General features: G+C 37.7%; 1 pseudogene; it reads right to left on the bottom strand.

The window, feature by feature from the left end:
• Positions 1-5567: 5567 nt before the first annotated feature.
• Positions 5568-7466, bottom strand: LOC148543938 (uncharacterized; annotated as a pseudogene).
• Positions 7467-13937: the final 6471 nt, after the last annotated feature.

Raw genomic sequence — 13937 nt, 5'->3', positions numbered from 1 at the left:
TTGCCTCGAATAGTAATTTGAACTGGGCTGGTTCGAATTACACAGGTCTCCACTATATAAGGAGCTCGAATCAGCCTCATTTGAATCACTTTTCCATTCTCATACCCCACCAAATCCCAGAGAAAACAACCCGGATTTGATCCGACAAAGACTCGAACAGAATACTCAACCGATGGGGGATGATCCGGAAAGGCTATATCGATTGGACGGAGTTACTCATATAGCCGGGGTCATCAACGACGAGGTTAGTAGATAGAAAACTTTGTGCTAGCGGTTTATCTGAGTTAGTGGTTTTGCATGCGGTTTTAGTGGCGATTTATGTTAGCGGTTTATCCTAGTGGTATTGCAAGTGGTTTATTTGAGAGGTTTTGCATGCGGTTTAGTTGGTGGTTTAGTTGGTGGTTTATGTTAGTTGTTTTGCATGCGGTTTTAGTTAGTGGTTTAGTTGGTGGTTTATGTTAGTGGTTTTATGTTAGTGGTTTTGTATGCGGTTTTGTTGATGGTTTATGTTGGCGGTTTATTTTGGTGGTATTGGAAGTAGTTTATTATGTGATTTTGTGTGCGGTTTATGATAGTGGTTTTGCATGTGGTTTTCGTAAGTGGATTTGTATGCGGTTTATGTTAGCGGTTTGAGCATGTGGTTTTGCAACTGGTTTGTTATATTGGTTTTGCATGTAGATTCTGTTAGTGGTTTCCATTAGTGGTTTCTGGTGTTGGTTATTTTTGTCACTGGTTTTCTACGTGGTTCTAATAATGTGGTGCATGTAATGCGCAGCCACAGCGATGCATCAGGAGCATGCGGCGGCAGCAGGGCATGCGACTCGATGAGCGGTATGTTCCATACTTGCAGATGGCCGGATTATACCATCTTGTGAGGCTGAACGATAGATGGTTTCGGTTAGATGAGCCCCTTGTCAGTGCCTTCGTCGAGCGGTGGCGTCCGGAGACGCACACCTTCCATATGCCGTTCGGAGAGTGCATGATCACACTTCAGGACGTGGCATACCAGTTGGGGTTGCTGACGAATGGACTTTTGTGTGGCTTAGAATTCACAATTGAAATCTCGTTGTAAAGTATAGCTTCTAAACCAACAATAATCCTTTCATACAAAAATTTGTTTGTCACAAGTAACAAACCCCTAAATTCTATAAACCGAAGTATTTAAACCTCGGGTCGTTCTCCCTAGGAATTACAATGAAGTGTCTTGTTATTGGTTAGGGGTTGTATTTTAGGGTTTTGGGATAAGAGACATGAAATGTAAATGACAATGAAAATAAATTAACAACTAAAAAGCACTTGGCAAGGTTGTGAGAATTAGAAGTCCTATCCTAGTTATCCTCCTCGATTATGACCACAATTGTCCATTGCTACCACTTAGTTAACCTCTAATAATGGAGGAAAGTCAAGTGGATGAATCAACTTGATTCCACAAGTCCTAGCCAACTCCCAAGGGAAAGACTAGCTTTAGTGGTATCTAAATCAATTAGCAACTTCTAATTATCAATCAACAAAGACATTAGATAACTCAAGCGTCACTAATTACTCTACCGTAGCCAAGAGGAACAAAATCTATACTAAAATCCAACCAAGCATTTCATCAAACACTTGGAAGGCATAAAAGAAAAGCAAAGTAAATTGATAACAAAAATAGAATCTAACAACAATTATGGCAATGAATTAACAACAACAATCAAAAGGAACACAATTATTATGAATTACCTCTAATTGAATTGAAAGAAAATAGAAGGAGCAAAAGTAGATCTACAACAAAATGCAAGAACAACATAAAGGAAATTACAACAAAAGAATAGAAGAAGATTGAATGTAGCAACAAAGAGTTGAGAGATAGAAGTGGAAGAAAGCAAAGATTAAAACCTAGATCTAAAAACTAAACCTAATTCTAATCCTAATTCTAGAGAGAAGAGAGAGCTTCTCTCTCTAGAAACTAACTACAAAGCTAAACTAAACTCAAACTAAACTAATGGTAACTAACATCCAAAGTATGAAAAGTATGCAAAAGTCTCCTGATTCCCTTTCAATCCTTGGTTTAAATAGCATCAGAAATGAGTTGGATTGGGCCCACAAGGCTTCTAAAATCGCTGGCCACGTTTTGCATTAAGTGGGTCATGTGCCACCATCGGCGCGTCCGCGTACCGTGCGCGTGCGCGCCCCTATGCGCGATGCAACTATGGCAAATCTTATATCGTTTCGAAGCCCCGGATGTTAGCTTTCCAACCCAACTGGAACCGCATCAATTGGACCTCTGTAGCTCAAGTTATGGTCGTTTAAGTGCAAAGAGGTCGGCTTGACAGCTTTCCGGTTCTTTCATTTCTTCATGAGTTCTCCAACTTTTCATGCTTTCTTTCTTCATTCCCTTGATCCACTCTTTGCCTCCTAAACCTTAAATCACTTAACAAACATATCAAGGCATCTAATAGAATCAAGGTGAAATAAATTTAGCTATTTTGAGTCCTAAAAAGCATGTTTTCACATTCAAGCACAATTAAAGGAGAATATACAAAACCATGCTATTTCTTGAATAAATATGGGTAAAAGGTGATAAAATCCCCAAAAATCAATACAAGATAAATCCTACAAATGGGGTTTGTCAACCTCCCCACACTTAAACCAAGCATGTCCTCATGCTTAAACCAAGAATGAAGTAAGGGTATGGCATTTATTCAATGGAAACTAACTAAATGCAATCTACCTATATGCAACTATCTAAATGAATGCAAGTGCTTGGTCAAAATAAATCAATTCCCAAAAAACATATATGCACAAGGGCTAAGGACTAGCAAGTCTAATCCACAATTGAATTGAGTTATTAAATATTTTTACAAACTTGCATGAAGAATTATGATCATAGGTGAGAACATGTAATTGAGCATCAAACCCTCACCGGATGTATTTGCACTCTATTCGCTCAAGTGTTTAGGGTTGATTCACTCAATTCTCCTCTATTTCATGCTTTCCAAGATTTGTTTTTCTTCTAACAATCAACATTTATTTCATGCATGCATACAAGTATCATGAGGTCTTTTCATTGGTTGTAATGGGGCTAGGGTCAAGGTAGGATGCATATTTGGTCAAGTGAGCTTGAAATTTGAATCTTTGATAAGCTTAAACTTCCCACCTAACCTATGACATCCTATACAATTAAGTTCTAACCTAACTACCCATTTTCTCACTTTTTCACATACTCATGCATTTCTTTTCATTTCACAACTCATATGCATTGATCTTATTGAGCTTCACCTTGGGGCCTTTTGTCCCCTTTTTATTTCTTTCTTTTTCGTTTTCTTTCTTTTTCCATTTTTTTTTCTATACTTTTCATATATTTTTTTTTGTTTTTCTCATTTTTTTTTCTTTCTTTCAAACTATATACAAGAGTACCAATGCATAAGGTCTATACATTTAATCAATACATGAGCATGTACCCAATTCCCAATATTTACAATAATAATACAAAACTACCCTTTTATTCACCCAATGTCCCAAGGTTCCCACACTTGAATGATACACACACTCTAGCCTAAGCTAATCAAAGATCCAAATAAAGGACATTCATTGTTTTTTCGCTTTAAGGCTTGTAATGTGCTAAATTAAGAACAAGTGGGTTAATCGTAGGCTCAAATTTGGCTAACAATGGAAGATAAAAGGTAGGCTATTTGGGTAAGTGAGCTAAATGAAATGATGGCCTCAATCACATAAATGCATGAATACACAAAATAATGGACATAAAGAATCAAACAAATCAAAGATTACAATCATAGAAAGAGAATAATGCACACAAGAAGGAAAAATAAGTGGTTATAAGATGTAACCACACCGTTAGGCTCAAATCTCACAAGCTTGTGTTCTTAGCTCATAAATCATGTTCCACAAAATATATAATTCAAGCAAGTTCTATGAAAAGTTTTCCACTCAAATCAATTGGTGCCCTATAGATAGAAATCCTTGGAAAATTTCATTATTTTGACTAAGCTTATTGTGTATATATATGCAAAAATAAGAAAATGCAACAAAAATCCAAAAAACCTAAAATGAAATGCAAAAGTGTTGGGATTAGAAATTTGTCACCCAAAATCGCCGACCGGTCGGACGACCTCCCCACACTTAAAAGTTTGCACCGTCCTCGATGCACTCAAAGATGAGCAAGGGGGTACGGCGACTCTCCGGATTGCTATGTGTTCTTTCTTCCGCTTCCATGGTTGCTTGTGGTGCATTCATTATGAAAAACAAAAATATAACACCATAAGATGAGAAGATATAAAAGCAAGGAAGCATACATTGTTGGAATGAGGTAAATCACTAGAATGAGGTGAGTGAATTAGTGTGACATTAAGAAATATTAGGTGTGTGAATTCTAAATTGCGCGGTTTAGAATACACATTAGCATAAAAGCTATGTCACAAAAGAAGCATGCACTTCACTTATCCTAGTGTGCTTGAGATGCTTTAAGTAAGCTTGTAAGGTAAGACAAGCATTAGAGAAGCATGAAAGCATTCAAGTCAAACATATGGATGGATATAATCATGAAATACAAAGCATTAAGGTAAATGCTCAACATCATCCATCAAGAGATTGCCTAATCAAAGAATATGGTTCAAATCACATGGTGGCTAGCTACAACATGCAATTCAAAAGAGTTATAAGCTCGAAGACAATTCTCATCACTTGGTATTTTTCAAAAGGTAAGCATGAAGAACTCAAAACCAAGTAACAAAATATAACCTCAATCATAGAATCCAACAAAGATTATCTAAAAACATTCATGCTAAAATAGCATTTAGGCAATAAGGGATATAGCAATGTATAGTAAACAAAGTCAATACTCCAACACTTATGATGAAAGGAGAGAAAATAAAGTGAAAACTAAACTAAAACTAACTAATCAACTAACTAACTAACTAATTTGTCAACTAAAATAAATGGTTGTCAATGGTGTTTGGAAGTGTTGGATGAGGGGTAGGAGGAGGGAAGAAGAAAGGAAAAAGGGAGAAATGGAAGGAGGAGAAGAAAAGAAATGGATGGAAGAAAGGGCATCCACGCGCACGCACGCATGGCGCGCGCGCGTCGTTGGCTTATTTCGAGAGTGGCGCGTACGCGTCATGTGCGCGTACGCGCGAGTTGGTTTGTGCGAAAGGCACAACGTTGGCGCGGCGCAGGCACAACTCTCTGGAAAATGTATGGAGGTTGGAACTTCTCAATCCACGCGTACGCACGCATGGCGCGCACGCGTGGATGGTCGGAAATGCTGTAAGTGCGCGTACGCGCCATGTACGCGTACGCGTGGATGGTGCTCTATTTTTCAAAAAATTTTTTCTATGTTTTTGCACCAATCCAAGCATTCCAAACCTCCAAACAGCTACCAGAACACCCTAAAACCTTATTTAACATACTAAACTACCAATTAAACTCAACTATCTAAACAAAACATGAAATTAAACTAATTCTATCAATATGTACAAAAGAGAAAATGAAAGGATTTTACCATGGTGGGTTGTCTCCCACCTAGCACTTTTGTTTATTGTCCTTAAGTTGGACTTATGGGGAGCTCCTCATCAAGGTGGCTTGTGCTTGTATTCATCTTGGAACTCCCACCAATGCTTGGTTCTCCATTGTGCCCCAAGATTCTTCATGGATTGAGCCAAGTCTTGATGGAGTTCTTCACAAGCTTGGGGCTCCCAAAGTTGATCCTCTTCTTGTAATCCGGGATCCCACACTTTGTTTTCACACCCGTCTTGAGGTTGATCATCATTATTAGTCCAACCGGGTGGTGAGTAAGGTGAATTCTCTATATAGTGGCCAACAATCCTCCTAGACCCATCTAATTGAGCACTACTCCAACCTTTATATCTCATGTTTGATGCATCAACCATAATGAGCCTTGATTTGCAACGCCAACCACGAAACATCTTTCGCTTACGCTTCATCCCACAAAGGATCCTAAGTTGACCATCCGTTTCAAGCAAGCCATACTCAAGTGGGACAATAAAGCTAATAGAGATGAATTTTACCCACTCAAGTGAAGGAGTAGATGGCCACCTAGGCAAAGATGCTTCCAAAGATCTTGACAAAGCATAACCAACCCCCGTTCTTCTATTTCTAGGGACTGCCACCTCTTCACAAGATCTCTCTAATTCAATCCTTTGTTCATTAATACTATCTAAGCCTTTTCCCTTAATCAAACTATAATTGGGAGGGTGAAAGAAGTTTACCTCCACAACATTTTCAAATGCACCGGGAAAAGGTTCTTCAAGTTCAAAGGATTCTCCACCACTAGGACTTGATGCTTGCTCTTCATTGCCATGGGAACTCAATTCTTGCTCTATCCCATCCAAGTCTTCATATGGAATATGCCTTGGAAGGTGTGTACTTTCCTCCCTAGCATCAATTTCAATCATCTTGGAGGGGTTTTCTTCAACTCTATGTTCCCATGGAGGCTCCGCATCTCCTAAGTCTTCTACCACTTCTTCCTTGTCTTCAACAATTAAAGCTTCCTCCAATTGTTCCAATACAAAGCAACTTCCTTCATTTCCCACCGGAGTTTCCAATCTCTCCTTCATGCTATGTTCTTCATGTGATTCTCCACATGTAGCCATGGGAGTTCCTTGAGTGTTCAAGCATTGGGAGGCTAATTGATTTGTTACCGCATCCAAGGTGGCCATGATATTTTGCACATCCCTTTTCATCTCTTCTTGCCCTTGAACAAGAACACCAAGGGTTTCATCCATTAGAGATTGGGGTGGGTGGAAGGGTTCATCATTTTGGGGAAAGGGTTCATAATAGGAAGGTGGTTCTTCTTGGTAGAATTGTGGTGGTTCTATGTTTTTCATTCTTTCCACTTGTTGCACAACACACTCCATGGTTGCTTGAAATTGATCCAATGCTTCCTTGAGACGATCCCTTGACTCTTGTTCCTCTTGGATAGTATGATTAGGATCATGTGGCTATTGGATCAATGGATATGAGTATTCTTCCATGGGAGGTTGTGGTGGAAAGTAGTATTCCTCTTGTGGTTGAAAATTTTCATATATTGGAGGTGGTTCATCTTGGTAATAATGTGGAGGAGGTGGCTCTTGAAAATATTGATGTTGGGGTGGTGGTGGCTCTATATGTAGTTGTTGGTAGGATAGATATGAATTAGGGTCATATGAAGGTGGTTGGTAAGAAGGGGCTTGTGAGCATGGTTGGGAGTTATGTTGAGGGTATGGATCATAGGCATATGGTGGTGGTTCTTGAAAATCACAAGGTGAGTCACCATAGCCATTGGATTGGTATGCATCATAGAATGGCTCTTCTTCATAGTGCATTGGTGGGGGTTGTTGCCATGAGGATTGATCATATGCATATGGCTCCTCCCACCTTTGGTCATCCCATTCTTGATACACATTCTCATTATAGTCCTCATCACCTACAACATAATTGTAACTACACTCATAGCCAAAGTGAGAATTCATGATAGCAAGAAGAAAATGAAAACAAAATCAAATAAGAAGCAAGAAAATTAAATCCTAAAACTAGCAAGAGCTAACAAAAGCAAACATATTCACACTATTCACATATATACAATAACCAATAACATAACACCATTGCAATTCCCCGGCAACGGCGCCATTTTGACGAATGGACTTTTGTGTGGCTTAGAATTCACAATTGAAATCTCGTTGTAAAGTATAGCTTCTAAACCAACAATAATCCTTTCATACAAAAATTTGTTTGTCACAAGTAACAAACCCCTAAATTCTACAAACCGAAGTATTTAAACCTCGGGTCGTTCTCCCTAGGAATTACAATGAAGTGTCTTGTTATTGGTTAGGGGTTGTATTTTGGGATTTTGGGATAAGAGACATGAAATGTAAATGACAATGAAAATAAACTAACAACTAAAAAGCACTTGGCAAGGTTGTGAGAATTAGAAGTCCTATCCTAGTTATCCTCCTCGATTGTGACCACAATTGTCCATTGCTACCACTTAGTTAACCTCTAATAATGGAGGAAAGTCAAGTGGATGAATCAACTTGATTCCACAAGTCCTAGCCAACTCCCAAGGGAAAGACTAGCTTTAGTGGTATCTAAATCAATTAGCAACTTCTAATTATCAATCAACAAAGACATTAGATAACTCAAGCGTCACTAATTACTCTACCATAGCCAAGAGGAATAAAATCTATACTAAAATCCAACCAAGCATTTCATCAAACACTTGGAAGGCATAAAAGAAAAGCAAAGTAAATTGATAACAAAAATAGAATCTAACAACAATTATGGCAATGAATTAACAACAACAATCAAAAGGAACACAATTATTATGAATTACCTCTAATTGAATTGAAAGAAAATAGAAGGAGCAAAAGTAGATCTACAACAAAATGCAAGAACAACATAAAGGAAATTACAACAAAAGAATAAAAGAAGATTGAATGTAGCAACAAAGAGTTGAGAGATAGAAGTGGAAGAAAGCAAAGATTAAAACCTAGATCTAAAAACTAAACCTAATTCTAATCCTAATTCTAGAGAGAAGAGAGAGCTTCTCTCTCTAGAAACTAACTACAAAGCTAAACTAAACTCAAACTAAACTAATGGTAACTAACATCCAAAGTATGAAAAGTATGCAAAAGTCTCCTGATTCCCTTTCAATCCTTGGCTTAAATAGCATCAGAAATGAGTTGGATTGGGCCCACAAGGCTTCTAAAATCGCTGGCCACGTTTTGCATTAAGTGGGTCATGTGCCACCATCGGCGCATCCGCGTACCGTGCGCGTGCGCGCCCCTATGCGCGATGAAACTATGGCAAATCTTATATCGTTTCGAAGCCCCAGATGTTAGCTTTCCAACCCAACTGGAACCGCATCAATTGGACCTCTGTAGCTCAAGTTATGGTCGTTTAAGTGCAAAGAGGTCGGCTTGACAGCTTTCCGGTTCTTTCATTTCTTCATGAGTTCTCCAACTTTTCATGCTTTCTTTCTTCATTCCCTTGATCCACTCTTTGCCTCCTAAACCTTAAATCACTTAACAAACATATCAAGGCATCTAATAGAATCAAGGTGAAATAAATTTAGCTATTTTGAGTCCTAAAAAGCATGTTTTCACATTCAAGCACAATTAAAGGAGAATATACAAAACCATGCTATTTCTTGAATAAATATGGGTAAAAGGTGATAAAATCCCCAAAAATCAATACAAGATAAATCCTACAAATGGGGTTTGTCAGTTGCCAGTGGACGGGCGTTATGTCAGCGGTTGCCTTACAGATTTCCAGATATACATCCAGGGTGGCTGTCCAGTTTGGGTGTGGTTTCAGGAGTTGCTTGGAGTGATTCCTCCTCCGAGCTAGTCACCATAGATGAGGGCAATAGCCTTTTGCTTTGCCAACCAGACCCTCCTGTACGTCGGCCTAAACCCAAAGTGTGCGGCCGTGGCATTTAGGAGCACCTTGATGCTGACGGATGTATCAGCCCTAACCATTGGCATAATGAATGCCGATATCACATGATAATCCAAACTCCTGTGGTCGCTGGAGATGGAGGTGGCAAGACAGGTATGAGGTCCATTATACCGTTTGACCTCCCAAATGCCCTTGCGCTGCCGGAGACTTAGCCGAATCAACCATGTGCACCAATTCCCAAACTCAGAACACTTGCCCACATACCGGCGATAGTCAGACTCCACTACCTTGTACTGTACCCCTCGGCGGATGCTGTAAGCCTTCACACTTAACAGGGCCTCATCTTTATCCTGAAATTGCTGACTAACCTGGAACTCTGTCAGACCAGCAGTCCCTTCCGCATCTCTAGCTCCAAATCCAGCAGGCTGCCCAGGAACCCCTTCTTGCCTCATGGCATCCAAGTCCAAAGAGGAAAAATGTGGTTGATACTGCTGTGTGCCAGAGCTAGAACCACCTCCCGCCCCGGCAGGCTCACTCGTTCCAATATCATCGCCACTGTCATCATCAATCATATCCGGCTCGACATCATCGTCCTCTGGATCACCCAACAATCCTTCTCCAACCCCAGGCGGTGCAGCACACTGTAAAGAGGTCGGCAGAAATTCTCCTGTTCTGACCTCGTCGCCTACACTGCCATTGAGATCAACAGCAAACAAAGGGGAGGTGACAGGTTGGACGGGTGGCTCGTACGCAGGGACGGAAGAAGAAGCAACGGCAGGTTTGGAGCTAGAACCGGCTGCCGTGGCTAAAGTGGTGGTATTCCGGTTCGAACCCCCTGAGCTGGATACCACATCAACCAACTTTGCCAACAGTTCTGGTGTCCTCACTTCTGGAAACTGCCGGCGACAATGAAACATGACCTGCAAGTCCTCATCACTCCTGATCGTGAAACAATCATACTTCACGGTTTTCTGGAGCACCGTGATTGGAATGCGATAGAAAAACTTCTTAACCTGCTTCGCACCTTCCAAACCAAGTTTTAGTAGTACAGACCTAACAAGGTCATCATAGCTCGTCGTAGGCCTCACGATAATACAGAGAGGATCCTTATCGGTGAACTTCACACCGGAACGAGTTTTCTTCTTAATCGATCCTCTGTGGTGAACCAACACTACAAAACTCTCCTCACTAGCCATCTTACCCCCTCTAATGAGAGCAACTCACGTTTACAACCATATATATACATGTCTGGTGCTCACTAATTCGAACCAGCCTAGTTCGAAATATGGTTTATGTAATTCGAACCAACCTGGTTCGAATTCCTTTGGGAAGCTTACTTTATATAATTCGAACTCATCTAGTTCGAATTATGTATGTTTTTAGTTCGAACCAAGCTGGTTCGAATTAGTGTGAATTTCGTTAAATAATTCGAGCTAATTCGGTTCGAATTATATACAAATGCAATTCGAACTAAGCTGGTTCGAATTGCATAGAGAAGTGCTTTGGTTGATTGATGAAGTAATTTTCAACTTAGCGGATTCACGTAATTTCTGACTTCCCTTGACTTATTTCTGTTTTTTACCTTAAATATGTATTTATGTATTTTAAATATTCCACACATTTTTTTCAAGAAAAAAATCAATTAGAAAAATAATAAATCATTTAATAAGATACAATAATTAAATTCTTTTCTGTCAAACAATCAAATTTTTGCGAATACAAAAAAATTAATATCCTTATATTTTAATATATTTATTTATATTTTGATTATAAATATATATAAATATAATTATTTTATATTTATATATGTATTTATATAAAAAATTAACGATACAAGACTCATATATAATTATTTTTATTTGAAGTTAATAATTAAAAAATCGTTAAATAATTTAATATATTTAACTAAATTACTATCTAATAATTATCATCTTTAATTTTACACAAAACTACATACGTAAGAATTTTTTTGACTAATTGATGTGAAGAAATTATAAAAAGTATTTAAAAAAAATAAAAATCAGTCTAAATTAACTCAAAATTTTTTGTTTTGTATTCAATAATTATTATTAAAATAAATAATAATTTTAAATATAATAAATATATAATTATATGTATAATTATTAATTCTAAGTTAAATAAAATAATTTTATATTATTTATCCTATAGTTACTCGAAATTATCATGGTAAATTACACAAAACAAACTAAATGAGGATCAATATTATACCAATGTCTTAAAATAGAATAAGCTACATGCATGTCCTAAAATAATTCTATGTAAATCGAATTAATTGAATTTGATTTACTATATATACTATATCAACTAGATTCGATTTACTACTGATATAGATTATTGACATTTACTTCTTTTAAGTTAATAATATTAACTTTAAAACATAAACGTTAATAAGAAAATAAGCGCATTTGGATTTAAATAAAATATTAAAAAAATCAAAATAAATAAGAATAAAAATTTAACTTTTGTATTTTAGTTCAAATCCTAGGGGTGTTTAAAACCGATCCAATCCGAACAAAACCGATCAACCGAACCGAACAAACCGAAAATCGAACAAACCGAAAACCGAAAAAACCAAAAAAATAACATTTTGCAGTTTTTTTTGCGGTTCGGTTCGGTTTTCGGTTCTTTCAGTGAAAATCCTAATCGAACCGAACCGAACCGAACCGGTTCACTTAAAAACCCTAATATATAAAGCCCCCTCCCCCAAGCAGATAACCTAGCCAGCCGCCACTCTCTCCACTCCACAGCGCCAAAACTCCTCCTCCTACCCTCCTCTGTCCTCTCTGCATCTGACTCGCCGGACAGCACCGTCACGGCGGCCCTTCCGCATCGCGCTCCCTCTTCTCGGCGCGGTCCTTTCTCTCCCTCCCTTCCTCGTCACGCTTCCTTCTCGTCGTCGCACACTAACCCTTAGTCAGAGTGCGAGCCCAGACCCCAGAGCTCCCCTCCCTTTCCCCTGCACAGTGCCGTCTCCGATATTGCAGCGTCGTAATCGTCCTCCACTACTCTGCCATACGTCGCAATCCAGTCCAGGAGTGTCGTCGTCCTTATCAGTCTAGTCTCGTCCCATCTGTAGCAGCCGCCGACCCACCGTGTCTCACTGTCCAGCATCTCCGTCTTCTATAGTAGGATTTTTTTAATTCTGATGATTTTGAGTTTCAACTTATGTTTATGATTCTGAATTTTTTTTTCTATTTTGATTTTGATGATTCTGTTATTCAAATTCTGTGTTTAGGGTTCTGTTTTTTTATTGTATTTTTTATTGTATTTTTATTGTGTTCAGTGTATTTTGAAATTGCTAATTGTTGTGATTGTTGTATTTGTTTATGCAGTTTGTTGTATTTGGGGATTTTAGCTTATGAATGTGTATTATTTCTAATTGTTAGGGTTCTAGGTTCTGATTGTTAAAGAAGGTGTGTTTTTTATTGTTAGGGTTCTAGGTTCTGATTGTTGTATTTGGGGATTTTAGCTTATGAATGTGTATATTTATTTGATTAAGGAAATTGCTTCTGATTGTTCAATGTATCTGTTTAGGGAAATTGGTTCTGTGGTTCACTGTTCAATGTATTTGTTTAGGAAAATAATTTCTGATTGTTCATAATGTATTTGTTCATTGTTGGTGAGCATGTTGAGAACTATCCCAATTGCTTGAAATGTTTGGATCTTTGTTTGCAGATTTTATGCATTCAGTGAAAGAGTTCATATGAACAACTTTGGAGAACCTATCAAACTGCATGTATTTTTAATGTTTAGTGAATCATGATGTTTATTGTTTATGTGCTAGAAATATCCTTTCTTACTTTCTTATTGTTTAAATCTGTAGAAATTTACAGGATACAAAAACAAAAAAGAGCATATAAATGGTCATGAAAGAGATTTTGTGTTATGATGATTGATTGGTGCTGCGCCAGTTCCTCTTCCAAATGAATCTACAAGCATCAGATCTCCGACTGCATTGCCTGCTGCGCCAGTCCTCGTAGAAACACTAAAAATTTATATTTATTTTATCTTGTGTTGACTACTAAATTTTTAAACTTCTTTAATTATCGTTTGTTAATTTCTTTTATCGTTGAATTTTATTGGATTAAGACTTAGTTATTGTGTATTGTGTTTGTTGATTTCAACGAGATGACTTTGTGAAATAGTTTGGTAGTATTTTTTTTGAATTGATTGAAAAACCGAACAAACCGAACCAAACCAAACCGAATTTAATTGGTTTGGTTTGGTTCGGATGATCTCGGTAAAAAAACCGAACCGCATATTAATTATACGATTGGATCGGATGACTTTTTTTTAAAAAACCGAACCAAACCGCACCGCGAACACCCCTATCAAATCCTATGCATTTTTATAAACTTATAAATGTAGAACGGAACATTAAATAATTTTTAAAAATTATTAAAAATCATCATTTAACTAATTAACATCTAAAAAATTATTATTGGAATTTTCGATGTTGAAAAATTAATATAAAGTGTAAAATGTGGTATAAGAGTTAAAAGTTAAATTTTTTCAGAGTAAGA

Source organism: Arachis ipaensis, chromosome B9 (assembly GCF_059453495.1).
Source record: "Arachis ipaensis isolate K30076 ecotype BB chromosome B9, ASM5945349v1, whole genome shotgun sequence".
Lineage (NCBI taxonomy): Eukaryota > Viridiplantae > Streptophyta > Magnoliopsida > Fabales > Fabaceae > Arachis > Arachis ipaensis.
Note: the sequence above shows the minus strand (reverse complement) of the source record. Positions and strands in the feature narration are given on the sequence as shown.